At 43.0% G+C, this 27,964-nt stretch overlaps 1 pseudogene; it reads left to right on the forward strand.

Annotated features, from left to right (window-relative positions):
* Window positions 2,648-27,710, forward strand: LOC8077762 (annotated as a pseudogene).

Consider the following 27,964-nt stretch of genomic DNA (forward strand, 5'->3'; position numbering starts at 1 on the left):
GTGGACAAAGATGAAAAGGAGATTGCTACTTTTGTTGCTCGTTGTGATAACTGTTGCCATGTGAAGGCCGTTCACATGAAATCATGTTTACTTCAACCCTTGCCAATTCCTGGTTGGAAATGGGAAGAAGTAAGTATGGACTTTATCTCTAGACTCCCAACTTCTGTTAAGTGTTATGACCCTATCTGGGTGATTGTGGATTGCTTGACCAAGGTCGCTCACTTTATTCCAGTTCAAACTGACTATCGTCCACATCAGTATGCGGAGTTGTACTTTGAGCACATTGTTCGTTAGTATGGTGTGCCTCAAACTATCATATCAGATCGTGCACCGCAGTTCACTGCCTGCTTTTGGGAGTGTCTTCACGAGCAAATTGGTACTCACTTGGTTCACAGTTCTGCATATCATCCCCAGACAGCCGGCCAAACTGAACGTGTTAACCAAATCCTAGAAGACATGTTGAGGGCATGTGCTCTCTCTTCAAAAGGTTCTTGGGTAAAGTGGTTACCGTTAGCTAAGTTCTCTTATAACAACAGTTACCAAGAGAGCATCAAGATGGCTCTGTTTGAAGCCCTGTATGGTCGAAAGTATCAAACCCCGTTGAATTGGGTAGAGCCCGGGGAACGAAGGTATTACGGCATCGATTTCGTGAACGAAGCGGAGCAGCAAGTCCATACAATCTAGCAACATCTGGAAGCTTCTCAAGCTTGTTAGAAAAGTTATGCTGATAAGAGGAGAAAGCCGATTGAGTTCAGGGTCGAGGATCACGTGTACCTCAAGGTATCTCCGATGAAGGGTGTACAAAGGTTCGGAGTCAAGCGAAAGCTTGCACCCCGTTATGTGGGACCTTACCGGATTCTGGAGTGGAAAGGGAATGTGGCTTACAAGGTTCAACTACCGGTTGAACTTCGAGCTATTTTTCCTGTCTTTCACATATCACAGTTGAAGAAATGCCTTCATGTTTCGGAAGAAAGAGTGGAGGTTTGGGATATCAAGTTGAAATCAGACTTGGTATATGAAGATAAGCCTGTAGCGATTATTGACCGCAAGGAGCGGGTGACTCGTAATCACGTGGTTAAGTTCTACAAGGTGTTGTGGAGTAACCACGGGGAGGAAGATGCTACTTGGGAAACAAAGGACTATTTAAAAGATGTTTATAAAACCTTCTTCGAAAATCAGTAAGGTTTCAAATCTCGGGACGAGATTTTTGTAAGGGGGAGGGCTGTAACACCCTAGTGTTATGGTTGCATCCTTTCACATGCATAACATGAGCATCATCATCTTCATAAGCATACCATGATCATCATTCACCTTGGGTCATGTCATTTTATGCATAAGTGTGGTTTAACTTGTTTAATTATGCCTTCTATGCTTATGTTTGTTTGTGCCATGCTCTTGTTGTGTCCTAGGCCTTGGTAAAATAGTTCATCTATGCTTAACTCAACCTTTGGAACAATGTTCATGTTGGTTATATCTTCAAATTGTGTCTCTAAGTCATGATTTCACTCATAGGCCCCATAAACCTCTTTTGCTTAGACTTTTAAAAAAGTGGTTCATAAAATGTTTGCATGTCAAAACTTTCTAAAGCAAAGTTGTAGCAAATTTTATAAGGAACAAAAGTTTTTTTACGGTCATCTCATGAAAATGAGAACAACTTGCTCAAAAAGTGCTCACAAGGCAGATTTGGGGGCTGTTTTGACACTTAGCAAAATTTTGCTAAGTCCTGGCGCCACCAGTTTGCCTGATCGATTTTGGAAGCTGCATATCTTTTCATCAAGGCCAAATTGGTCTTTGCTCCAGTTGACATTCTTGTAGAACTCAGTTAGTACTCCAAGAATGTCAACTACACCATCTCGTCATCGTGGACGACCGGGCGCAGCACCTGGCTGACATTTGGCGCCCGTACGCCGGCGTTGGCCCAACTCGTCAGGTCGTCAACGCCGTCATGGACGCCACGCCACCCCGCACTCGTCCTGCGCCTGTCCATTCTCTCTGCCTCGCTCTCTCGCGACTCCGACGGCCGCGGCGTCATCGCCATTGCCGCTGAGAGCTTCGCGAGCTCCTCGCGCTCTCACCTTCGCGTCTCGCCTGTTCTTTGAGCGTCTCCGAGTCTGCCTCAAGCTCCGAGGTGAGCCACATTTCCTAGGATTGTTGTCGTCGGGTTCACGGCCGTCGCGACCCCGACTCTGGCGAACCTCACCTGATGCGACACGTTGTCTCGATCTTCATGATGTAGGATGAACACCGATAACTAGTTGAAGAACAGCCGGATAACTTGCTGCAAGCAGCGATAACTAGTGCAACCTGGCAAATAAAACTCGAAGCCAACCACCGTCTTTAACCGGCAACCTGAATCAAGGATTCGCCCAACCACACTCTCAAAGAACCAACCAAGACAACCTACAATCAATCAAAGAATACCTTGAAGGGAGTAGGAGCACCAATTAGGGGCGGATGAAGCCGCCGCCTATGTAATCCCGCGAGGAAATCACAATAGCAAGGGGTAGAGATCACTCTCTAAATATTTGCTAGCACACAACTAAAGAAAAGGGGTTCTGTATTTCGATTATCAAAAGTCTTACATTACAAAGAGTCTTAAGGGGTATTTATACTAGCAACAGCCCTACTAGATAGGTAGAAACACAAAATGGAGTTTCTGAGTGAAGGCAACGTGAAAGGTCCCCACAGAATAGATTCCCGAACTGGATACGCGTGACTGTTGGCCTCCAGAGCAGTTTCCAATAAACTTACCATAACTTCTTATTGGAAAGTCCAAATGATGAACCGTTTCTTGGGTGTGAAACTACACTCAAAGGGCTTTCCAGAAATATATGCCGACCAGCATGATACATTGTAGATTGGTACTGTTTTACTTGGCAAGTTGTACCAACATTCTGTCATGACAGATTTTTGACCTTCTGAGCAGTCTGTACTAGTTCTGGTCTGCAGGTAATATGGAGTATCCAAACTGATCACCACTAGAGTCATTAGAGAGTAGACTCGACAAGCTTTCCAACAAGTCCTCATGGACCTTCATAGCCTTTGTGAGGAAAAAGTTATGAAGATTTCTTTGCACTGGTCCGTTCTTGACTTCCACTGGTCCGTTTTTTACTCTTCTAGTCCGTTTGGCTAGTGTTGCACTGGTCCATTCGTCAGGGTCTGATTCATCCTTCTCTTCTTCTATATACCTGAGTAAAATCAAGGTACAACACTTAGGTAGTATATAATTCTCATTAATGTTAAAATGAATCTCACAAAGTAGCGCGTGGATCTCTTATTGTAGCTTCTTTGCACGACTACGTGTAATTGGTCCATCGATGACTTGGGCTGGTGTTGGTATAGGTGAAACTTGAGTGGATGTAGCTTGACTTGGAGCTTGTGACATCCTTCTTGGTGGCATGGTCATATCATCCTCCCCCACTTGAAAAGGAGTCGTCCTCGACTCCGAACTGTCTAGCAGTTTATATGTTTTCTCTTGTCCAAAGTGACCTGTTAGCCCACCTCCATGTGATTCCTGTAACAAAAGCAATCTAACCAAAGAATTTGGAACACACGGTTTGTTAGCTCTAAACAGAAAACCATCATGTATGTGATATTTTTCCCAACCTTTTCCATCTTGGCAATGTTTATATGGTTCTAAAATTTCAGCATCATTATTATACATATCTTTTAGACTTTCTAGACCCAAAACTTTCACCTCAAGTTGGTTCAACAACACACTCTTTCAAGACAAAACATCAGCAACCACATTGTCCTTACCTTTCTTGTATTTTACAATGTATGGAAATGTTTTGATGAACTCAACCTATTTAGCATGACGACGGTTCTGTTTTGCTTTTCCTTTCAAATACTTTAAAACTTCATGATCAGAATGAATAACAAACTCTTTTGGCCATAAGTAATGCTGCCATGTTTCAAGTACACGCACCAAAGCATATAATTCTTTATCATACACAGAATAATTCAGTTGAGCACCTCCTAGTTTTTCACTAAAATATGCTACATGTTTTCCTTGTTGCATTAAAACTCCTCCTATCCCAATTCCACTAGCATCACATTCTATTTCAAAAGTTTTAGTGAAATCAGGAAGAACAAGTATAGGTGCTTCAGTCAAATGTTTCTTTAATTCTTGAAATGCATTTTGTTGTGATTTTCCCCATTTAAAGTCAACACCTTTCTTTGTCAATTCATTCAGTGGAGCATCGATGGTACTGAAATCTCTCACTAACCTCCTATAAAAACCAGCAAGGCCATGAAAACTTCTTACTTGACTTACATTCGTTGGAGTTGGCCAATCCTTGATGGCTTTCACCTTGCTTTCATCCACTTCTATGCCTTTTCCTGAAACAACAAAGCCAAGAAACACAACATGGTCTGTGCAAAAACTGCACTTCTCAAGATTAGCAAATAATTTCTCCTTTCTAAGCACTTCCAAGACTTGTCGAATATGATTCACATGTTCCTCAAAAGACTTGCTGTAAATTAAGATATCATCAAAGTAGACAACAACAAATTTTCCAATGAAATCTCTCAAGACATGGTTCATTAATCTCATGAAAGTACTAGGAGCATTAGTCAAACCAAAAGGCATAACTAACCATTCATATAGCCCAAATTTTGTTTTAAATGCAGTTTTCCATTCATCCCCTGTTTTCATTCTTATCTGATGGTATCCACTTCTCAAATCAATTTTAGTGAATATGGTGGAACCACTTAATTCATCAAGCATGTCATCTAAACGTGGAATAGGATGGCGATAGCGAACAGTGATGTTATTTATAGCTCTACAATCAACACACATCCTCCAAGAACCATCTTTCTTAGGCACTAAAATTATAGGAACACGACAAGGACTTAAACTTTCATGAACAAAACCTTTATCAAGAAGTTCTTGCGCTTGCCTTTGTATCTCCTTTGTTTCTTCTAGATTGGTTTGGTATGGTGGTCGATTAGGTAGTGCAGCCCCTGGAATGAGATCAATTTGATGCTCAGTGCCATGAATTGGAGGTAGTCCCACCGGTGTTTCTTCTGGAAAGACATCTCCATAGTCCTGCAAAACATGAGACACAACACTAGGAAGAGAGGTCATGTCGTTAGTGTTGACACTAGCTAACACCACTTAGATACTAGGTTGTCATCCCCAGCATGGTGCCAGAGTGTACAAAGGTATTTATAAATGTAAAGGCTCTCTAGAAAATAATATATTCTATCCACAAGTGCACAGATAAAACACCTCATTGTAGCATTTCACCAGGATAAGTATTCCAGGTATCGTTATTTATAATTTTGCTTAAGAGAACAAAAGGGATGAAATTAAAATAAGGACTAAATCTACCAAGGCATGGACTAGAGATAAACTTGCAAGAACATGATTACTAATGAGAAACTCGTCACACAGTCACTTACTTTAGCAGGGGGTAAACCATAAAGATAATGATAATGAATTATAAGTTCAAGGGTAAATAACACAGCGATTAGAAAATAGACTACTCCTCATATATGTAGGTGACGTCGGATTAGCTAGAGAATGGATTCTAAGTTATCTACTATCTACTAAGTCATAATCTACTCTAGTTTTCTACACAATCATGTATAGCATAAAAGACTCTTCATTCATGTATAAGGAACATTGCTAAAGTAAATCAGAACATCGCAAGACTTACTCTGCAATACAAATTCTGCCTGTCCTATCAATGGAGGGTGGACTATATAAGAATCAATGAAGCTGTCACTATTGCGAACTACCACATGACCCGGCCAATAGGATACATTTGTAGGTAAATAACATCTAAGCACCACGCCCACATGTGATCTACCACTTAACTCCCTCGCGTCAAGAGCTAAGCGCTTTGCAAACTTATACATAAACTCATTATCAATCATAACTATAACAAATATAGAACTAGAGCAAACTAAGAGCATAATAAATAGACATAATGTAATTAGAACAAAGTATTAGAGAAAGATATGAATAATACCAATCTTTATTACCGAAGATCCGAATCCAGAGCGTAGTGCTCTACTTCTCTAATTGCTATCTAATCAAACATCTAAACTTGAAGGATTAGGGAGTAGCTAATTCTAATTATCTGTGGGAGAGAACCTCTAAACCCTAACTTTGATGGCTACCTCTGATAATGATTTCTTCTCTTCTCTTCTCTCTTCTAGGGGTGGAGAGGCCATGGTTATATAGTCCTTTCAAGTGAATTTGGGCCGTTGGATCAAACCGACATTGATTGTATGGTTTAGATTCATCCTTTAGGTCGGTGGAGCGTAGTCCCGAAAGAGAGTCCTGATTGGACTCTAACCCTGGGTGGGCGCCCAAGGGGGGTGGGCGGGCGCCCTGCCCCCGAGCCCGATCGTCTTCTCGTTCGTTCCAAGGCTTCTGGACTCTTCTAGATTGAGGAAAATTGCGTGGCACGTAATTATCTTGTTGTAAACATGACATGTGGGCCTTCTCTCCATATTCTCTGATAACCCCCTGCAAAAATAGACAAACACCAAAGCTCGTGGAATTCTGTCAGATAAAACCCTAATTCTAGATGTTTGGTGCATATCGATCCTTTTCCATGTTTATTTGATTATTAATTTTAGTACTTAAGGACCGTCAACAAACTCCCCCAAGCTTACCCTTTGCTCGTCCTTGAGCAAACAGCTAAACTCAGATGGATCAGGAGTTGCTTCGATGTTTTCTTTCCTGACAGGCACACATGCTTTGATATAAAATTCTTCCAGATTAGAGTGAAGTGTTTATGGAGCTTAGTGCCTGCACTTAAGTCTTGAGTGATCGAAAGACAAAATAGTTAAGTCAAGCACTATTCCTCCTGTCTATACTTCACCTTTGTTCTAGTGTTTTTCATAAGTTTTCAAAATAAAATTCAGAGTTCCCAGCAATGATTCTCTCAAGTCTCTCTATATGTGGTATTTGTGGATCCATACCAAAAATGTCACTTACCTATAGCTGATGGAATATTTAAGTGGAGCTCATAGGAGTCAAAAACAGCTCATACATATATTGTCTAATCGAGCCATGGATCCAAAGGAACTCAGCATATAATTAAATCAAGATGTGCATGTGTGATGGAGTAAATGATAGTGATGGTGATAATAAAACTTACTTCTCATTGCTCCTCATATTGCTATCTCTCCTCTTCTTTGATCTTTGCTTTGGGAGAACATGGGCTATCTCTTTTTTTTCAGGTGGGTAGTAGATACCCCTAATTCTACTGTCGGACACTTGTCCATTTTTTCCACTCAAGTGGGCATCCTTGTACCCCTAATTTTACTCCGGACACTTGTCCATTTTTACTTCTCGTCTCACTCTTTTTCTTTCTTTTTCCGAGGTTCCAGGCACTTGCCCCTTTTTATTTCCTCGCATATTTTTGCATAACCCATGCCTCTTCTGCATTGAATCTTTTTAGAGAGAGAGAATAACAATATTTGGGACAGTGAGTGGTAATAATATTTTTAGCAATTTTAATGCATGGTGGTGAATGGTGTAGTAGATGTGTGCAAGTGAATATCTTAATTTAACCACATGAAAAGCTCCTAAGGGTCTACACAGCTCGTTCAAACTCAATGTAAATAGTAAAAGATGTTATAACAAGTATGGCTGTGGTAGGTAGTTTATTTTGCTAGGAACTCATCATGTGATTTGTAAGTTTTCAAAATAAATCTCCAGAACTTAGTGTAGTAGGAACAAGATAAACAGCAGCTCAAACTTTATATCATGCCCTTCTCTTACCTAGACTTTAGTTTTATGCTTCCCATAGATAGTAAGTTTAGTTTTAGTAATTCCTGGAGGAACTCTAATATAAAAGCTAGGTACTTGAAAGTAAGCAAACAGAGCAACTGTTCATCATTTCCATCATGCATCTTTTTGGTCTTTTTATTTTTCTAGAGATTAACACTTAGCAGGAAATATAAAGCACACTTATCTACACACTCTTTTTATTTTGTTTTTATGTTTATAAAATGCAGTAAATTAAAGCAAGAAAATATTTATTGGGTTTTCTAAATTTTTCTCTTTAAAATAAAATAGTAAAATAGAACAGAATAAATAAGAAGAGCAAATAAAAACTTACTTGATAAATTTGGGAGGAACTCCCCCAAGCTGGATGTTGATGTCGGTCTTACCCGATGTTCCAGAACTGCATCATGGTTGTGATGTTGTTGTTCATTGTTGTTGTATCTTGTCTCGGCTCTTGTACTGCAGTGGCGTGGTCCTGGTTCCATTTTTGCTGTTCTTCCAGGAGTCGTCCATGTTCTACTTGTGTGTTCTGGATGTCGAGGAGAGTGTTGTCAGTACGAGTGAAGAAAGCACCGGCCTCTTGGTAGTAGTCGTTCGTGAAGGCGTAGGAGGCATCAGAGTATCATCCTGCATCAAATTGGGGCGGAGGTTTGGATCTTGAAGCTCCATATGGATCAGTGGAGTACCTGCCCGTATGGAAAGGCGGGTTTATCCACTGGTGATCTTGGCTCTCCGGCCATGTCTCCTCTGTTGGCTCTTGTGGTTGCGCATGTCGAACCCATGGGTCTCGAAGGACTCGGGGGTTGTAGTCGCAATAATGCAGGTGCGCTGCTTCTTCTGGCCCGAGATCAGCTCCATACCAGGTGCGTTCTTGATGAGTGGTCATCCTTTCAGATGCCACTCGTTGTGGAGCTCTCCGGTTCACCGGTGTTGCTGCAATCTCAATCAAAAAAGTTTGAACAACGTAGAGGCCAAGGTTCGGGTTAGGTAACCGAATCTTGCCTTTATCATCATAGAGCATATACATTATATTCCCCTCTTTCTTTAACATCCGAGCTTGTCTAAATATGTCATAGCCATGATAAATTCTTAACTCATCAATGAATTCCAATGACGAGTTTTCCAGCAAATGAAGATTAAAGGCTAGATGAGTGATAAGTGAAGTACATCCTACTGGTCCCTGAAGACTAGGTATACTAAGCCAATGAGAAACTAAAAGTGTAACAGGTGAAGTGGGTACTTTATTAATAGCAGCATATAAAAGTTGCAAATCTCCTACTCTTACTTTCCTAATATCATCATGATAGAAAAGATTGTACCCAAGCCATTTGTGGAACATCCTAAGAGTGGGGTGTTCCATGTCACTGGTTCGGGCTTGACTATAAAAATTATCTCTGGATATTTCTCTCCAAAACTGGTGTCTCTCAAAGTTGGGTAAGTCGGAGTCAATGTTTAGGATGCATCTTGAAGAGAAACCAAGATGGTCGCTCAGTTCTCTCAAAGACAACATAATCTCCTGTTTGAACATCCGAAAAACAATTCGCCCCTCATAATATTGTAGAGTGCAAAGAAATTCAAGGGTGAGAAGACGAGAACCCAGCTCAGTTATATTCCAAAAATTTGTCCAACCTATCATCTGGAAAATTAAGTCGAATTCAGTATCCATACCTGTTTCTTGTAGTAAGATTGGATCAAGAGTAGGAGTGTGAATGAAATCTTTGTTCTTCAGTTGCTGATAGACTTCCTTCTCCCTTCGGGTATTTAGTCCAAGGTCTCCTATCTTGAGAAGGACCTTAACTTGCTGATTAGATGAAGATGACAAAGCTTGTGTGGGTGTTGGGTCGACGCTCATCTCTGATGGGTGTGAGGAGTGTCGGGATGAACTCCTTGTACCGATGTTCTTGAGAGCCTTCCCTGCGTTCTTCACCTTCTTGAACATCCTCCCGACGAGGGTTTGGGATTTTTAGGTCCCCCAAGCTGGACCTCCAAATCTTTTAATCTTCTAAATTTCCTTCCTCCGGAGATGGTGACTCCAGTGGTTCTTCTTCATGAACTTCCTTCACTGTAGGGTCTCTCTCTGGTCTAGGCTTGAATGTGAAGTGTTCTTCTTTTCCGTTGATGTTGAACTTGATTTCTCCTTTCCCGACATCAATGTGGGCATTGGCGGTGCTCAGAAATGGCCTTCCAAGGATGATGGACACTTTTGAGTCAGGACTCATGTCCAGTACCACGAAGTCTACTGGCACAAGGAAATCTCTGATCTTGACTGGAATGTTTTCGGCGATGCCCAACGGGTGTCGAACCGATTGATCTGCTAGTTGTAGACACATTGATGTTGGTTCTAGGGTTGTATGCTCAAGCTTTTTGTAGACTAATGCTGGCATCACACTGACACTTGCTCCGAGATCACAAAGTGCATTGTTGAACTGTTGGTTTCCGATCGAGCAATCAATAGTGGGACATCCTGGATCCTTCTTCTTCTTTGGTGGTCTATTGAGGATGGCCGCACTACATTCTTCTATCAGCTTGATAACCTCAGTGGTGGGTAGTGGTCTCTTCTTGTTAAGAATATCTCTGATGTACTTTGCATATGTAGGTACCTGTATGGCATCAAGTAGAGGTATGTTGACATATAATTTTTGAATGACCTCTACAAACTTACCAAACTGCTCATCCGACTGCAGTCCTCTGTTTCTTCTGGGAAATGGCAAATAGTTGGTGTTGTAAAAATCTTTCCTCATTTCTCCAGTTCTTGGTGGTTGTAGCAGATCTTCTACTTCAACTAGGCTTTCTTCTTCACTGCTGGTTGCACTGGTGCGGATGTTCTTTGTTTCTCTTTTGGGTATGGGGGATCCCTGGTGGCTTTGCCTCCTCTAGTAGTTATGTTCTTTACCTACTCAATGTTAGTAGCAACAGGCAGTGCAGCAGCTAGCTTTATTAATTTAAGCTCTACCCTTTTATTAAGAGTGTTTTGCTCATCAAAGGCAGTTAATAGAAAATCCATTTTATTGTGTATATCTTTCAGAGATGATTCATTTGTATCTAGCCTTTGTTCAACTTCATTATTAGTTTTGGTTTCTTGAGCAATTATCTCTTTTAATGAAAGTTGCTTGAAAGTATTACCTGAATTCATACCTTTGCTATTGGGTTGACTCGAGGTTGGTTGATATTTGTATGTTGTCTCAATGGCCCTTTGATCTTCTTTGAACTTGGCCCTCTGGTCAATCCAATGGAGCAAATTTTCCATCTTGGTTGATAGTGCACTTACTTCTTCTGGTATTTCTTCAATTTGATGACATTGTTGAGCTTCATCTTGGAACCAGCTTTGGTTTTCTGCTATCTTATCCAAAAGTATCTCTGCTTTTCCAATTGTAAGCTCCAAGAATGATCCTTTAGCAGATGCATCTAGGCCCTCACGAGCCTTCTGGGTTAATCCATGGTAGAAGGTCTGCATAAGTAACCATGTGACCATTCCATGGTGAGGACAATCTGAAATGTATCCTTGAAAATGCTCCCATGCTTCTGAAATGGTTTCTGTCTTCTGCTATTGGAAATTGACAATATTTCCTCTTAAGGCAGTTGTTTTGCCTATAGGGAAAAACTTTGATAGAAAGGCATCTGACAAGTTCGTCCAGTTGTTGATGTTATCTTGATGAGTGTAGAACCACTTCCTTGCTTTCCCTTCTAGTGAGAATGGAAAAAGGAGAAGTAGTATGACGTCTTTGTCAACTCTTTTGATGTGGATTGTGCTTCCCATCTCTAAGAAATTCTGCAAGTGTGCACTAGCATCTTCATGTGCCTTTCCACTGAATTGTGTAGCTTGCACCAAATTGATGAGGCTTGACTTGAGCTCAAACTCGGGTATTCCTTCTTCTACTGCAATTCTTGGACCAGTTGGAATGTTCTCAAGACTTGGAGCAGAGAATTCTTGTAGTGTCTTCTGTGCCATAGCTTCAGCAATTGGTAGCTAGCTTCTTCTTTCCTTCTTGATTGCTTTGGTTCTGATGATGAAGATTTGAATGTACCCAAAGTCAATCCTGATATACCCTGTATAAAAATATAAACATAGAAAAACAACAGGGTGAACCTGCCAAAGCAGAGGTGCCTTGTCATGATTTCTCACATAGTAGCTGTTTTATGCAATTATTTCTCTATAGTCTAGTCTAATATTTTATATGAATAACCTTGACTGATTTCCTGACTTTCCTTACCGTTCCTATGTATTACCCTTTTGCTCCCCGGCAACGGTGCTAGAAATGCTTGTTGACACTAGCTAACACCACTTAGATACTAGGTTGTCATCCCCAGCATGGTGCCAGAGTGTACAAAGGTATTTATAAATGTAAAGGCTCTCTAGAAAATAATCTATTCTATCCGCAAGCGCACACATAAAACACCTCATTGTAGCATTTCACCAGGATAAGTATTCCAGGTATCGTTATTTATAATTTTCCTTAAGAGAACAAAAGGGATGAAATTAAAATAAGGACTAAATCTATCAAGGCATAGACTAGAGATAAACTTGCAAGAACATGATTACTAATGAGAAACTCGTCACACAGTCACTTACTTTAGCAGGGGGTAAACCATAAAGATAATGATAATGAATTATAAGTTCAAGGGTAAATAACACAGCGATTAGAAAATAGACTACTCCTCATATATGTAGGTCACGTCGGATTAGCTAGAGAATGGATTCTAAGTTATCTACTATCTACTAAGTCATAATCTACTCTAGTTATCTACACAATCATGTATAGCACAAAAGACTCTTCATTCATGTATAAGGAACATTGCTAAAGTAAATCAGAACATCGCAAGACTTACTCCGCAATACAAATTCTACCTGTCCTATCAACGGAGGGTGGACTATATAAGAATCAACGAAGTTGTCACTATCGCGAACTACCACATGACCCGGCCAATAGGATACATTTGCAGGTAAATAACATCTAAGCACCACGCCCACATGTGATCTACAACTTAACTCCCTCGCGTCAAGAGCTAAGCGCTTTGCAAACTTATACATAAACTCATTATCAATCAAAACTATATCAAATATAGAACTAGAGCAAACTAAGAGCATAATAAATAGAGACATAATGTAATTAGAACAAAGTATTAGAGAAAGATATGAATAATACCAATCTTTATTACCGAAGATCCGAATCCAGAGCGTAGTGCTCTACTTCTCTAATTGCTATCTACTCAAACCTCTAAACTTGAAGGATTAGGGAGTAGCTAATTCTAATTCTCTGTGGGAGAGAAGCTCTAAACCCTAACTTTGATGGCTACCTCTGATAATGATTTCTTCTCTTCTCTTCTCTCTTTCAGGGGTGGAGAGGCCTTGGTTATATAGTCCTTTCAAGTGAATTTGGGCCGTTGGATCAAACCGACATTGATTGTATGGTTTAGATTCATCCTTTAGGTCGGTGGAGCGTAGTCCTGAAAGAGAGTCTTGTTAGGTGCATTATTTGCAAGTGCACAACATGTGCCGCAGGGGAAATATATGGGCAAAGAGCTAGATGCATTGAGTAGAGGGCTAGGGACAAAGATTAAAATTGACATTGTTGAAGGGAATAGAAGGCCAAATGCACCAATGCAAGCTGCAAAACTTGCATCAGAGGCTGGGATCTCACTTAGGCTACATCCACCTATCTTCCCACACTAGAAGGAGTACAAGAAGGAACATAATAAACATCTTGTTGAAGCCTACATTGGCAAAGTTGCTGTAAGTCAATATCTATTTGACTCGTTCAATCATAGTTCATTGTGTCCTTTTTTGTTTTCAAATCTAATCTCTATTTTTCTACTAGACCCCATTCGACATGGACACTAAAAGTGAGGTTGTACAAGCTGCTTGTGTTGACATGCTAAAGGGTGGACAACGCCAGATGAGGCATAGGTTGAAAAAGAAGTATTTTGATGGAGTTGCAGCAAATCTTGTGAGGACAACGTCACCTGTGAAGTGTATGACTGATGATCAATGGAGAGCTTTAGTGGAGATGTGGTCCAACCCAAAACACAAGGTATGATATTAGTGATGTTGCTGATAAATGTGTACATAACTAGACAATTCAGATTTAAGTGGCATTTGTAGTCCTTTTTAGTACTTATTTTTATGTCCTTTACCTTACAAATTTGTGTGGTGTGCAGGACACTTGTGTCAAAAACCAAGTTAATCGTGCGAAAGTCCAGTTCCATCAGCGTACAGGTTCTCGATGTTACATTGCACATGCCTATGTCACGGTAGGACAAATTTAATGCTATGTGATCTTGTTGCTGATCTTCTAATTTCCATGAGCTATAGATAGTTGTTATTGTCTCATGGTTCATGTTCTAAAATCTTGCATATACCTTGTACATGCTTGAATATATGTTTATCTTCATGTGCTTCTAATTTACATGCAAAAATATGCCTCCAATTGAATTTTTGTCCTTGTTATACTTATTGAAAAATACTTGAATGAGCAAAACTTGTTCAATGAACTTGTATTTCTAAGTCTAGGTTCTATAGTTTGCAACTGTTTGCATGAGTGCATTGCTGGTAGCACTTTGGCCACATTTTGTTTCATTAAAGTCTGCTGCACATTATTTGAAATGAGAAGCCATGGAATTGGTTCAAGCTAACATTGTAGTTGTTTTCTCATTATTTTAGAAACAAGAAAAATATAAAGACATAGAACCCACTGCAATTGATTTGTTCAAGGAGATGCATTGCAGCAAGAAGAGTGGATTTTGTGAGCCTGTCAAAAATGCAATTGTAAGTACTTTTCTCCTTGTTGACACCATTTTTGGGCACGTGTCCAGGATGGCAGGATAGGGTGGCAGTACGATGCGGGTTGCTGATGAGGATGGTTGCCGATGAGGGAGAGGTTGAATGTGACTAAGTCCACAGGCAGTAATATGGTGCCGATGACTGGATAAGAAGGTCTGCCGATGACTATGGCAAGGGGATTGCCAATGACGCGAAGGAGGAGTCCGGAAGCTGCCAGTTGTCATGTGGAGGAGTTTCGGTTTGTCACGAAGGATAGTTTTATTATTTCCTTAGTTATTTGCATCGTTTTGTATACGGATTCCGTGTAATTTGGAATTCGAATTCTAATCGTGTCTGGTCGTAGCTCTTTGAGTAGGGTATAAATATAAACCCTAGGACCTTGTAATAAAAAAAAAAGAAATCAATCAAACACACGTTTTTACTCATATTCCAGCATCTACTTTTCGACGACTTCGTCATACTTTTTTCCTTTTATTACGAGTTCTTAGGAATTCGTCGACTTAAGCTCGGCGTGTTCTCGAGTTCCGCGTGAGTACCTCTTAGCCGTGACATCCGGGCGCATCGCTGTTGTCAGGACTAAAGTATTCGAGTTATCACCTTTGCCGATAGCAAGGTCAAATCGGCTGGCACGCCTTAACGTTTGAATCGGGTATTAGCCCTTTGTGTTTGCAGATCAGTTTTGCATCAACACATCTTTTGGCACGCCCGGTGGGACCGATTCAAGATCAAGATCAACATGTCGATCTCTGACCTCGATCAAGAGAACGTCATCCCCGTGACGGAGGCCAACCTCAAGGATGAGCAAAAGCAAGCTATTGCCCAAGCCATGGAAGAGTTCAAGCAGCAATGCCTGAGGTCTTTCAGCATAAACAGGAGCGGCGAAGTGGTCCAGAAAGATGCACTGCCGGCACCACGGCAGGTCACCTTCGACGCCAATCCTGGCAAGCTTCAAGATATGGTTGACAATGCCATCAATCGAGCGTTGATTAACCAAGCTGGTGTACTGTCTAATACGGTTTTCAACGCCGTGGCAAGAACTTTCAAGGAAGGACAAATCCCGCCAGATTATGTGGGGCCCTCCCATCATCAGCCAACGGCACCAGAGGTCACGGCTCCATCGGCTGCCTTGACGAATGCAAGTGCACAGTCTGTCGTCCCTCCAAGTACATTGGGGACTACTGGTGCACTATCTATGCCGATGGCAACCAACCCACAAATTTCAGTTGGGCAGCATAAACTGACAACATATATGTTGGCATCGGCAATGTCAGGGTTAACTCTTCCTCCCAACTGGTGGGGTTATGGTATGCCTCCAGAGTTGACGCCGGGAACATCACAGATAACTGACATGAGGGGCAAAACTCCTATGACATCGGCACCTTCCAATGTGCCGGTGAACCAGAGTCCTCGGTATACCACAACTACTACTGCAAGGCCTCACACTGGAAATCCTCAAGATTCAATATTCCAGATGCCCAACGCATCGGCAGAGTCAATGCTGATGCAACAGAGGCCTATGGCCCAGTCGGGGTATGTCAATTCGACGACGGTACCCAATTACCAATCATCGGCAGCACCTATGCCGATGAACGCTAATAATGGATGGCTTGGACAGCAAGCCTTTCCACAATCGCCCCAGCAGGGTTATCAGACTACAGGGTTCCAGCAAGGGCAGGTCTATCCCGGGTTCCAAGGTCAGGGGATTCCCAACCAGCCAATAAATTTTGGACAGCAACTCGGAGGACAGCCAATCGGTGGACAGCAGTTTGGTAGTCCGCAGATTGGAGGACAGGTGACCAATACAATGTTCCATGCAGGTCACGTCCCGAACAGACACGTGGAGGTTCGCCACCAAGTGCCAGATCCGCAGCCGCCTCATCGGCAAGATGCCGATGCGTATTGGGCCGATAAGATTGCTGAAGTAATGAGGGAACAATTTGGGATAAAACCCAAAGTCAACACTTATTCTTATCGGACACCGTATCCTCCAGCGTATGATTTGATCCCGCTTCCACATCGGTACAAGGTACCGGATTTTACAAAGTTTTCCGGACAGGACGACACGTCAACCATGGAGCATGTCAACAGGTTCATTATTCAATGTGGAGAGGCTGGTAACAGGGACGAATTGAGGGTTCGTCTATTTTCATCATCATTGTCTGGATCGGCCTTTACTTGGTTCATATCATTACCTCCCAACTCAGTAATTACTTGGGCCGATCTAGAGAAGCAATTCCACAAATACTTCTTCTCGGGGGTTCATGAGAAGAAGATCACCGACTTGGTCAAGTTGAGGCAACGTAATGATGAGTCGGTTGAGGGATTTGTGCAGAGGATACGAGAGGTCAAGAATAAATGCTATAGCCTGGTTCTGGATGATCGGCAGCTAGCCGATTTGGCGTTCCAGGGTTTGTTGCCACATATTAGGGATAAGTATGCCTCTCAGGAGTTCGAAAGTTTAAGTCATTTGGTGCAGAGGATTTCTGATCAAGACATCAAGCCTTTCGAGCCTAAAAGAGCATGGAATAGGAAAGTGTCATTTGTCGATGAAGCAACAAGCTCAGATTCTGATGAAGAACCAGTAATCGGCTTGGCAGAGTGGGTAAAAAACAAGAAGCCGATGTCTTGTCCTTTTGGGCAGAAGGAACCAAAGAAGTTCGCCTTTGATACCGCCAAGGCCGATAGGATATTTGACTTTCTACTTCAGGAAGGTCAGATCAAACTGTCACCTAACCATGTGATCCCATCTGCAGAAGAGCTGAAGAGGATGAGATATTGCAAGTGGCATAATGCAACTTCCCATGACACCAACAAGTGCAAAGTATTCAGACAGCAGCTGCAATCGGCTATAGAGTCAGGGAGAATCAAATTTGACAGTTCCAAAGCCCAGAAGCCGATGAAGATAGACCAACATCCTTTCCCGACAAACATGTTGGATGCTAAGGGGAAGGCTAAGGTCTTAACATCGGAGACAGCTGAGAAGAGTGCATCGGTAGATCCTCAGCATCAAGTTACTACTGCCGATGCAAGAAATAAGGGCTTGGTCCAGGAAGGAACTAGCTCAGGAAGGCCTCCTCGGTCTGGTATCGTCATAACTCATAGAAGGCCATGAGGAAATTGGCAACAACGGGAAGATCGGTATCGGTGCCAGCAGGAAGATTATCGACGGGAAGAAGAAAGACGCCGACAGGAGTGGAATCGGCACAGGGATCATTGGAATTGTCCATTCTTCATCCATTGTTGGGAGGAAAATATCAAGCTTCCTACTGTCAGAGACTGCCCTGAGTGCAACGGTTATGATCGGTACGATAGAACCGATCGGCGTTATCATGATGATGAACGGCGATTTAATGGGCCAATCAGAGGAAGGGCGTCAGTTCATGATCGGCTGGGGGGCAGGCTTAGCGTTCACGATCGGCTCGGTGACCGTGTCCAGTATTTTCCCAGGAACCAGGAAGAGCTCGAGGAGATGGCTAATGCGCGGGTTCCCGATGAGTTCATATTTTGCAGAGATGCTAACACACATCGTATGGAGTCAAGGGAGAACCGACGCCCGGCAGCAAGGCAGAAGCCACTTCCTCCATGGTGCCCTGGAGGATTAACCAAGACACAGAAAAGGAGATTGCAACGCGAAAGGCAGGAAGAGCTAAATAAAGGAGAGAACTCTGGAAGTCGGCAGCCGTCAGACACTAAGAGGGAAGGTCCATCGGCAGGCGTCAACATGGTCTTCATGTTGCCGATGGAGTTTCTTGCACCAGCCAGTGACGATGACCTGGAATTTTCTGATCAGATAGCTCAGTTGGCTCTGGATCCGATGACGGCTATCTTTGAGAAACCTGCCGATGACGAGAGGCAGCATCTTAAAGCTTTGTTCCTCAAAGGAAGGGTTGATGGGCAGCCAATGACTAAGATCCTAGTTGATGGTGGAGCTGCTATTAATATTATGCCGTATGCAGTATATCGGAAGCTTGGGAAAGGGGATCAAGATTTGACCAAGACCGATATGATGCTCAAAGACTTTGAAGGAAACGTGTCTCCAGTCAAGGGGGCGATATGTGCAGAGTTGACCATCGGCAGCAAAACCTTGCCGACAACTTTTTTCGTGATCAGCGGAAAAGGTGCCTACAATTTATTATTGGGGAGAGATTGGATTCATGCCAATTGTTGTGTCCCATCTACAATGCATCAGTGCTTGGTTCAGTGGGTAGGTGACAAGATTGAGATCGTCCCAGGGGATTCTTCTTATGTTATCGCATCGGCAGAAGCGGATACTTATGAAAAGACTAGGTGCATTTCAGGAGAAGTTTGGGAGAAAGATTTTCTCAAAGTTGCCGATTATGAGATTCCACCGATCCAAGCAGTCGGTTCTGACGACGGTTTTTAATGGATAGATTCGCCGATGATGGAAAATTAGGCCAGGGGTTCACATCGGCCGATGATTTGGTAGAAGTAGATATAGGTAGTGGTGATAAGCCTAGGCCTACTTTTATTAGTGCTAAATTAGATCCTGAGTGTAAGCGACAATTGACTAGTTTGTTAAAGGAATATAAAGATTGCTTTGCTTGGGATTATACAGAGATGCCTGGTTTAGACCGATCAATTGTCGAACATCGGTTACCTATCAAGTCTGGATTTCGGCCACATCAGCAACCAGCCCGCCGATGTAATCCTAACATTCTACCTGATATTAAGGCCGAAATTACTAAACTTATTGAAGCTAAGTTTATTCGGCAGTGTCGGTATGCCGAATGGATTTCCAATGTTGTTCCGGTTTACAAGAAGAACGGGAAGCTTCGGGTGTGCATTGATTTCAGGAATCTCAATAAAGCTACGCCGATGGATGGATACCCAATGCCTGTCGCCGATCTACTGGTTGATGCTGCGGCTGGCCATCGGATCATCAGCTTCATGGATGGTAATGCAGGTTACAATCAAATATTCATGGCAGAGGAGGATATTCCAAAAACCGCATTCAGGTGTCCTGGTCATGTTGGACTATTTGAGTGGATAGTCATGACTTTTGGGTTAAAGAATGCTGGTGCTACTTATCAAAGGGCTATGAATTTTATATTTCATGAGTTCATCGGCAAGCTCGTAGAGATTTATATTGATGATGTGGTGGTTAAGTCTGGAGATTTCTCAAAGCATCTTGCCGATTTACGAAAAGTGTTGGAGTGCACAAGGAAGCATGGATTGAAGATGAATCCCAACAAGTGTGCATTTGGCGTATCGGCAGGGCAGTTTCTTGGTTTTATGGTACATCAGAGGGGTATTGAAATTAGTCGAAGATCTATTGATGCCATCAATAAAATAGTGGCCCCTACCAATAAAACCGAGCTCCAATCCTTGATCGGCAAGGTAAATTTTATCAGAAGATTTATATCGAATTTATCTAGGAGGATTCGTGCGTTCAGTCCTCTTCTTAAATTGAAAGCCGATCAAGAGTTTGTTTGGGGAGAAGAACAGCAGTTGGCTCTGGATGAAATCAAGAAGTATCTAGTATATCCTCCAGTTTTAGTTCCACCTCAACAAGGGAAGCCCTTCAAATTGTATTTATCTACCGATGGATCGGTTATCGGTTCAGCTTTAGTTCAAGAATTTGAAGGGAAAGAGAGGGTAATTTATTATTTGAGTAGGAGGTTGATTGATGCTGAAACCAGGTATTCGGCCATTGAGAAGTTGTGCTTATGCTTATATTTTTCATGTATCAAGCTGAGACATTACCTGTTGTCGGCCGAATGTGCTGTTGTTTGCAAAGATGACGTGGTCCGATACATGCTATCTATGCCGATTATGAGTGGTAGGATCGGTAAATGGATTTTAGCGCTGTCGGAGTTCGATTTGCGTTACGAATCGGCTAAGGCAGTCAAAGGGCAGATTATGGCCGATTTTGTGACTCAGCATTGCGGTCTAGTGGAAACCTTGGAAATTGCACCCTGGACGCTCTTCTTTGATGGATCTACCTGTGACCGGGGAGCAGGAATCGGCATTGTATTAGTTTCTCCTAAGGGGAGGAAGTATGAGTTTTCCTTGCCGATTGTTGCTACATCAACAAATAATCAGGCTGAGTATCAAGCTCTGATCAAGGGATTGGAGTTGTTAAGAGAAGTTCATGCTGATGCTGTTGAAATATTCGGGGATTCTATGTTGGTTATAAATCAATTGGCCGGAAGCTATGAATGCCGAAGTGAAGTTCTCATAACCTATTTCGAGAGAAGTATGCAACTGTTAAAGGAATTCAAGGACTTTCGATTGGAGCATATTCCCCGATTGCATAATGAAGACGCTAATCGGTTAGCCCAGCATGCCTCGGGATATCAGCCAATGATTAATACGACATCGGCAGTCAGTGCCGGTGATTGGAGGAAAGAAATTATTGATTATCTAAAAGATCCATCCAAAAAAGTTGAAAGACGGGTTCGATTTCAGGCAACCAAGTATGTGCTCCTTGAAAATGAATTGTATTATCGAACTGTCGACGGAATTCTTCTCCGATGCTTGGGTGATGATGAAGCCAGAAGTTTGATGGGGGAAATCCATGAAGGAGTGTGTGGAGCGCATTAGTCAGCTTTTAAGATGAAGTGGATGATTCGAAGGAATGGATATTTTTGGCCAACCATACTTGAAGATTGTTTTAAATATTTCAAGGGATGTCAAGGTTGTCAAAAGTTCAGTAATATCCAGAGAGCACCCGCATCGGCTATGAATCCTATAATAAAACCTTGGCCGTTCCGGGGATGGGCCATCGATCTGATCGGCCAGATTTATCCACCATCTAGCAAAGGGCATAAGTTCATTCTAGTTGCCACTGACTATTTCACTAAGTGGGTCGAAGCTATTCCTTTGAAGAAAGTCACATCGGCCAATATGATTGATTTTGTGAAGGAGCATATTATTTACCGATTTGGGATTCCCCAAACGATTACCACCGATCAGGGCACCATGTTCACGTCAGGGGAGTTCGATGAATTCGCAATCGGTATGGGAATTAAAGTGTTGAATTCTTCTCCTTACTATGCTCAAGCCAATGGGCAGGCCGAAGCGTCTAACAAAGGAATTATCAAGCTTATTAAACGAAAGATTGAAGAAAATCCTAGGCGGTGGCATACATTGCTAAATGAAGCACTATGGTCTTATCGGATGGCTTGTCATGGATCAACCAAGGTGTCACCTTATCAATTGGTGTATGGACATGATGCAGTGTTGCCTTGGGAGATTAAGGCTGGATCTAGGCGATTATCTTTTCAAGATCAATTGGCTGCCGATGATTATGCCACTTTGATGACCGATGAGTTAGATGATTTAGCAGGGCATCGGTTAAAGGCTTTAATGAGTATAGAAGAAAATAAGAAGAGAATTGCTAGATGGTATGATAAGAAAGTAAAGGCTAAGGAGTTTACCGATGGGGATTTGGTATGGAAGTTGATTTTGCCAGTCGGGACTAAAAGTTCGAAGTTTGGGAAGTGGTCTCCTAATTGCGAAGGTCCTTATCGGATAAGACACTCGGCTCCTGGTAATGCCTATATTCTAGAAACTCTCGAAGGAGTTGAATTTCCCAGAGCATTAAATGGCAAATATTTAAAGAAGTACTACCCCAGCATATGGGTCGATGCATAAAAGTTTAAGTGCCGATAACACTCTTATCGGCTGGATTTAAATGTTTGGGGGCAGACTTAATGTTTCAAAAGATGCCGATAACAGTCTTATCGGCTAGACTAAAAGCTAAAAGCGGGAAAACAAAGGTGTGTTGCCGATGAAAGCTTCAGATGTTCAGCAGCGCTTGGATTGCCGATATGGCGCGCAGCCGGATCTGATTGGCTGTCTCTATCTCTTTGATATCATCATCGGCAGAACCTTCTATCGGCCTCAGTTTCCTCTTCAGCTGCAGCGCTTTGCGGCCGTGGACGTTTCGTTCTTGTTCAAGGTGCTTGATGGTCTCCGGCAGTTGACTCTCTTCTTGCTGGGCTTGGGACAGAGCATCCTCTACTTGCTTGAGTTCGGCCAGTAGAGCTTCTCTTTTTGCCGATAGATCAAATACTTTCTGCTTCAGTGCATCACCTGAGGACTTTAAGGTGCCGATGTTCTTATGTTTCTCGTCGGCTAAGAGTTTTTCTTTCATCATCTCCTCAGAGAGCTGGATTTGAGCGGCTCTATCGGCAAGGCGTCGAGTAGCTCTCTGGTACTGTAGCTGGCGGCTTTCTAGGTATGCAGCATGGAAGAGCGTTTCTTCAGCATCGGCAGGAATTTGGCCTCTAAGGGTTTTGAACAAGGCCTTGGCTGGGTCAGAATCGTTGACCAGTTGAGCAGTGTCTTGATGAAGTATGGCCGATAGCTCCTCCAGCTTAGCCCTGGTTTCTACCGATACAGTCCCAATTGCCCGAGAGGAGCTTGCTTCCTCACCTTCTTCTTCGAAGATATCAATGGCGAAGGAGAATAAGCTATTGGGAGAATCTTGTTCCTGAAAATGAGAATGAAATAAGTCATTTTTATGGTCAAAGCTTCGGCAGACGATGCTGGTGGAAAAGTTGGATGACTTACTTGTTTCAGGGCAATTTCTTGCCTTTGACTCAAAGATACTGATGGAACTACAGGTTGATCGGCAGATGTTGCCGATGGAACGATATCGCCTGAAAGAAGACAGGAAGGGTTATGAGACTAAATGAGAATAAGTTTATCGGCGGAAGTATTGTTGAGATATGTTACCCGGAGGAGGAACAACAGTTGTCTGAATCGGGGAAACCGCCAATGATATAACTGGACCTGCCGGGCCAGTTGTTTGTTCACCTACGTCAGCTGATGTACCTTCCGTTTGAGGTTCTTCCTGCTGGGGTTCTTCCATCTGTGGTGCTTCCTGTATTGGTTGGGGAGATGGTGCTTGCTGTGTCTGGACTTCTAGAGAAGAAGGGGAAGATTCCACCGGGATTGGAGACACCGGAGGAGGAGGAGGAGTTGCCACTTTCTGGCGCTTTGTTCCAGCCTTAGCACCCTGGGTGCCCTTCCTCTTGGGCTGGCTAGACTGGGGGGCATCGGTACCTTGGCGTTTGGCTTTTGCCGATGCACCAGTTTGCTGCAACAACAAAAAGGAGTTTATGAGCACAGATAGCCGATACAAAGATAGTTAGCATAAATGAAAAGGGTTTGACAAATTGCCCTGAAAGCTTGCGCCAGAGTGGAAGCAGCTACCGTTGGCGATGTCTGAGTTTTCCTGGTGGTAACTTTCTTGAGGCGCGTACCCCGATGCACGATGGAAGCCAGAGTGGGAGCATTGTGGCCGATTGAGGAGATCGGGCCTGATGGGAACAAGTCGATCGGCTTGCCACTCCTGCTAACCGATGGGGGGGTGTTGTCAACCTGCAAAAGGAATACAGGGGTAAGTTACCGATGGAAATAGTATTGGAAAATGAGACATCGGTTTAAAATACTTACAGTGTCATCAGGGACTTCGTATTCGGGGTCGATCATGCTGCGGTATGAAAGGGCCGATCTGCAGAATAGATTCTCTTTCCATTCTGCCCACCATAGCTTGTATGCCTGAGTGATAAAGGCAGCTGGAACCCATTCTGACAGATCTACATCTGTATCGGCATTTGGTGGTAGCTGGGCTACTCGAGTCCACTCGAGAAGGTTGGTGATGGGTTCTCTGGGCTTTATCACATCGGCATAAGGAAGTGCAATCGGCAACTGGCCGAAAGCTAGCTGGCGAGCTAATGCCGATGGATTATAAAATTCATAGGATTGGGGAGAGGTTTTTGTGCTACCGAAGAAATTCACTGGTATGGCTCTGGGAGTCACAATTGCCATCATCACCTCATTGTCCCTGTCGAGAGCTTCATCAAATGGATTGAAGGTCAGAGAGAGCATACTGTCTGGGTCGTCATAAGCCAGCCATGGTCGCTCATCTCTGGCCAGACCCTCATACAGAGTCTCGAAGAATCGGCCGATCTGATCCGGATTGTTCCCTGAACCGGGTAAGACTATAACGGCTTCGCCAAAGTTCAAGGGGGCACGCGTTGCCGATTCCTCTTCACCCAACACATGATTCTCGGCTATATCTCTTGGGAAGTGCTGTGAGAACAAGTTGAAATCAAGGCGCTTATGCAGGTGCAGATTGAGCCACATATTAATAAACCACCAAGGGCCTCCCAAGTTGCCGATGGATTGGCCAAGCAGGAATTTCTGGGCTACCTGATGAAGAAGGTGGTAAACAGCGCCGAGCAAATATCGGCCGAGAGGAAATTGGCCACCGCTAGCCAGTCTTTCTGCTGCCGATAGATAGACAGAAGTCGGTCCTGCCGATCGACCACAGAATACAAACTTGTCCAGCCACATGTTCAGAAAGGTGGTTTGTTCCTTTATGGTGACAGGCCCTTTCCCGCGGTACTTCTGGATGTACCCTGACCAACCGCCGATAGCGCGAGTCTCCACTTTGGCACTAGGGGCAGTATCAAAAAAGTGGGTGCTATCGGCAGAAGATATATCTAGCCCAGTGAGCATGGCTACATCGGCAAGGGTAGGAGAAACAGGGCCGTGGCCAAAAACAAAAGCATTGAGAGTGTCTGACCAAAAGTAGGATGCAGCTATCAGCAGCGACTCGTTCCTGTGCATATCGGCAATGGATAGCCTAATGCATTGAGCTAGCTTCCTCTCACCCCACTGGACTTCATAAGAATTGCTGACCCTCAAGAACCAATCTTTCCACCCTACAGTAGGGCTGGGCCAAGAGCGAAAGGTGTCTTTCCACAGATCTAAAGAAAAGTTTTCGGCTCTAAAGGGAATCCTGTTGGTTTCTGCATTGATAAAGTCGGTTGGATCTGGATTCCCTAGAGGGCCGAGGCACTGAAGGTGTGGTTGATCGGTAGGGATGACAATTTTGTTGGACAATTCCTAGTGTTTTGGGAAATAAAAATACAAAGAAAAAGGAAAAGGAAGATATTCAGTAAGATGAATCGCAGATGAACAGGAATGCGAGAAGAGGTACAGGAGATGAGATGGAAGTCTGACCTCAGGGACGACGAAGCCAATGGCCATCTTGTCGTGAAGAGGACGTTGGAGGGCACCGGAGTTGATGAAGAGGAGTGCTTGTCGGAGATCTTGAGGGTTGTAAATGGCGCCGCCGCTGGAAAAGCAAAGTTGGATAGTAGAATGGTGTAATGGGGGAGGAGTACCCAAGAAGGAACTATTTATAGGACAAGATGGGCAAGGGCAAATCCGACTTATCTCTTTGCCGCATCCGAGAAGCCCGAGGGTACTCAGGTGGATATGGTAACTGTTCGCACGGTAATCCAGGGATTGTGCAGGTGATTTGACAGGAAGCGGTCATTATCTAAAGATATTTTACTGTGCGAGATCCCCTGGTCGGTCCATCGGCGATATTCTATAACGGTCATCTTGCCGATGGGCGGATAGAGGGGAGGTAACCGTTTTTGCGAATATCCTGGTCAGAGCATCGGCAGATCTTTGTAACGGTATTGTTGCCGATGTACGACCAAGAAAGATGCCCGTTTAGGAAGTTGGGGATTTCGAGGAATCTGCGGAGGATTAGGATCAGAGTTGTCCAGATTGAGGTTGTCGGTTACCAGATTAGGAGCATTAATTGCGGAGAAGGCATCATTACTGCAGAGAATTTCGGAGCATTAATAGTTTTATACTCCGAAACTGGGGGGCATGTGTTGACACCATTTTTGGGCACGTGTCCAGGATGGCAGGATAGGGTGGCAGTACGATGCGGGTTGCTGATGAGGATGGTTGCCGATGAGGGAGAGGTTGAATGTGACTAAGTCCACAGGCAGTAATATGGTGCCGATGACTGGATAAGAAGGTCTGCCGATGACTATGGCAAGGGGATTGCCGATGACGCGAAGGAGGAGTCCGGAAGCTGCCAGTTGTCATGTGGAGGAGTTTCGGTTTGTCACGAAGGATAGTTTTATTATTTCCTTAGTTATTTGCATCGTTTTGTATACGGATTCCGTGTAATTTGGAATTCGAATTCTAATCGTGTCTGGTCGTAGCTCTTTGAGCAGGGTATAAATATAAACCCTAGGACCTTGTAATAAAAAAAAAAGAAATCAATCAAACACACGTTTTTACTCATATTCCAGCATCTACTTTTCGACGACTTCGTCATACTTTTTCCCTTTTATTACGAGTTCTTAGGAATTCGTCGACTTAAGCTCGGCATGTTCTCGAGTTCCGCGTGAGTACCTCTTAGCCGTGACATCCGGGCGCATCGCTGTTGTCAGGACTAAAGTATTCGAGTTATCACATTTGCCGATAGCAAGGTCAAATCGGCTGGCACGCCTTAACGTTTGAATCGGGTATTAGCCCTTTGTGTTTGCAGATCAGTTTTGCATCAACACTCCTCTTCTCCAAGACATTCTTGAAAGTCAACTTGAATATTTGGCCGTATTGGCTGCACATCTTGTGCTGCAGTTGTTGTTGCATGCTACTTATAATCTCAACCACTGAAATCCGATGCATAGAATCTGATCCATGCACGCACCACTAGCTGCAACTACTATTGCCTTTACTTCATGATTGGAAATGATTTTGGGCTATTTTTGCTATTGTCAGAATTGATGTTGGAAGGGTTATGATGTACTTTTTGCTTGACTACTTTATTACATTATTCATTTCCCGATTTAGGTGTATGTAGTCTTCTAAATTCACATGTGTATATCCCCATGCTTGAAATGATGTTTCAGGCTATTTTGGCTAAAGTAAGATCATATTTTAGGTCTTTGTAAAGTATTATTGTAGGCAGTTTTTCCTATATTGCTATAAATCTATATCAAAGTCAATACTAATTTTGTATCATTCTATTGCTAGGCTGCTATGGAAGCAATTGAGGCTGCACCAATGCAAGAAGGCCAGCAGTCACTATCTTCTACTGAAATTGTTTCCAAGGTGCTGCCAAAATCAAGCACATTTCTCCAAAATGTGGGTCTACCAACCTTGAAGCCAAGTAGTAGAAGTGCAGTTAGTTCACAGGTGCGGGAGCTATAGGCTCAACTTGAGGCTAAGGAGCAAGAATTTGTGCAACTTAAGCAAGAATCTGCACAACTTAAGCAAGAGGTGGCTAGCCAAGCATATGAAATTGACAGTTTGAAGAAGGGACAGCAAGAAACTCATGCCCTCCTTCGACAGCTGATTAACTTCAATCAGGGTCAAATCACTCCTCCCTAAAATTTGTGAGCATCATCATCAAGATATGCATCAAGGCGAGTTAGTTCAATTATGCCTTTTGTATCTATCCCTAGAATTTGGGCAGATGAGAGTCTTTGGTGAACTCTGTAGCATTTTGGTCTACTTGTGGGTGCTGCAATACAAACTATGAACTTAGTATTGCTTTAGCTTGCAAACTATTTCAAATTGTTATGTATGACTTAGATGGATGTATGAGTGAGCTGGATGTATGGTTGAGATTGTTGCTTCTAAGA

This window comes from Sorghum bicolor, chromosome 4, assembly GCF_000003195.3.
Source record: "Sorghum bicolor cultivar BTx623 chromosome 4, Sorghum_bicolor_NCBIv3, whole genome shotgun sequence".
Lineage (NCBI taxonomy): Eukaryota > Viridiplantae > Streptophyta > Magnoliopsida > Poales > Poaceae > Sorghum > Sorghum bicolor.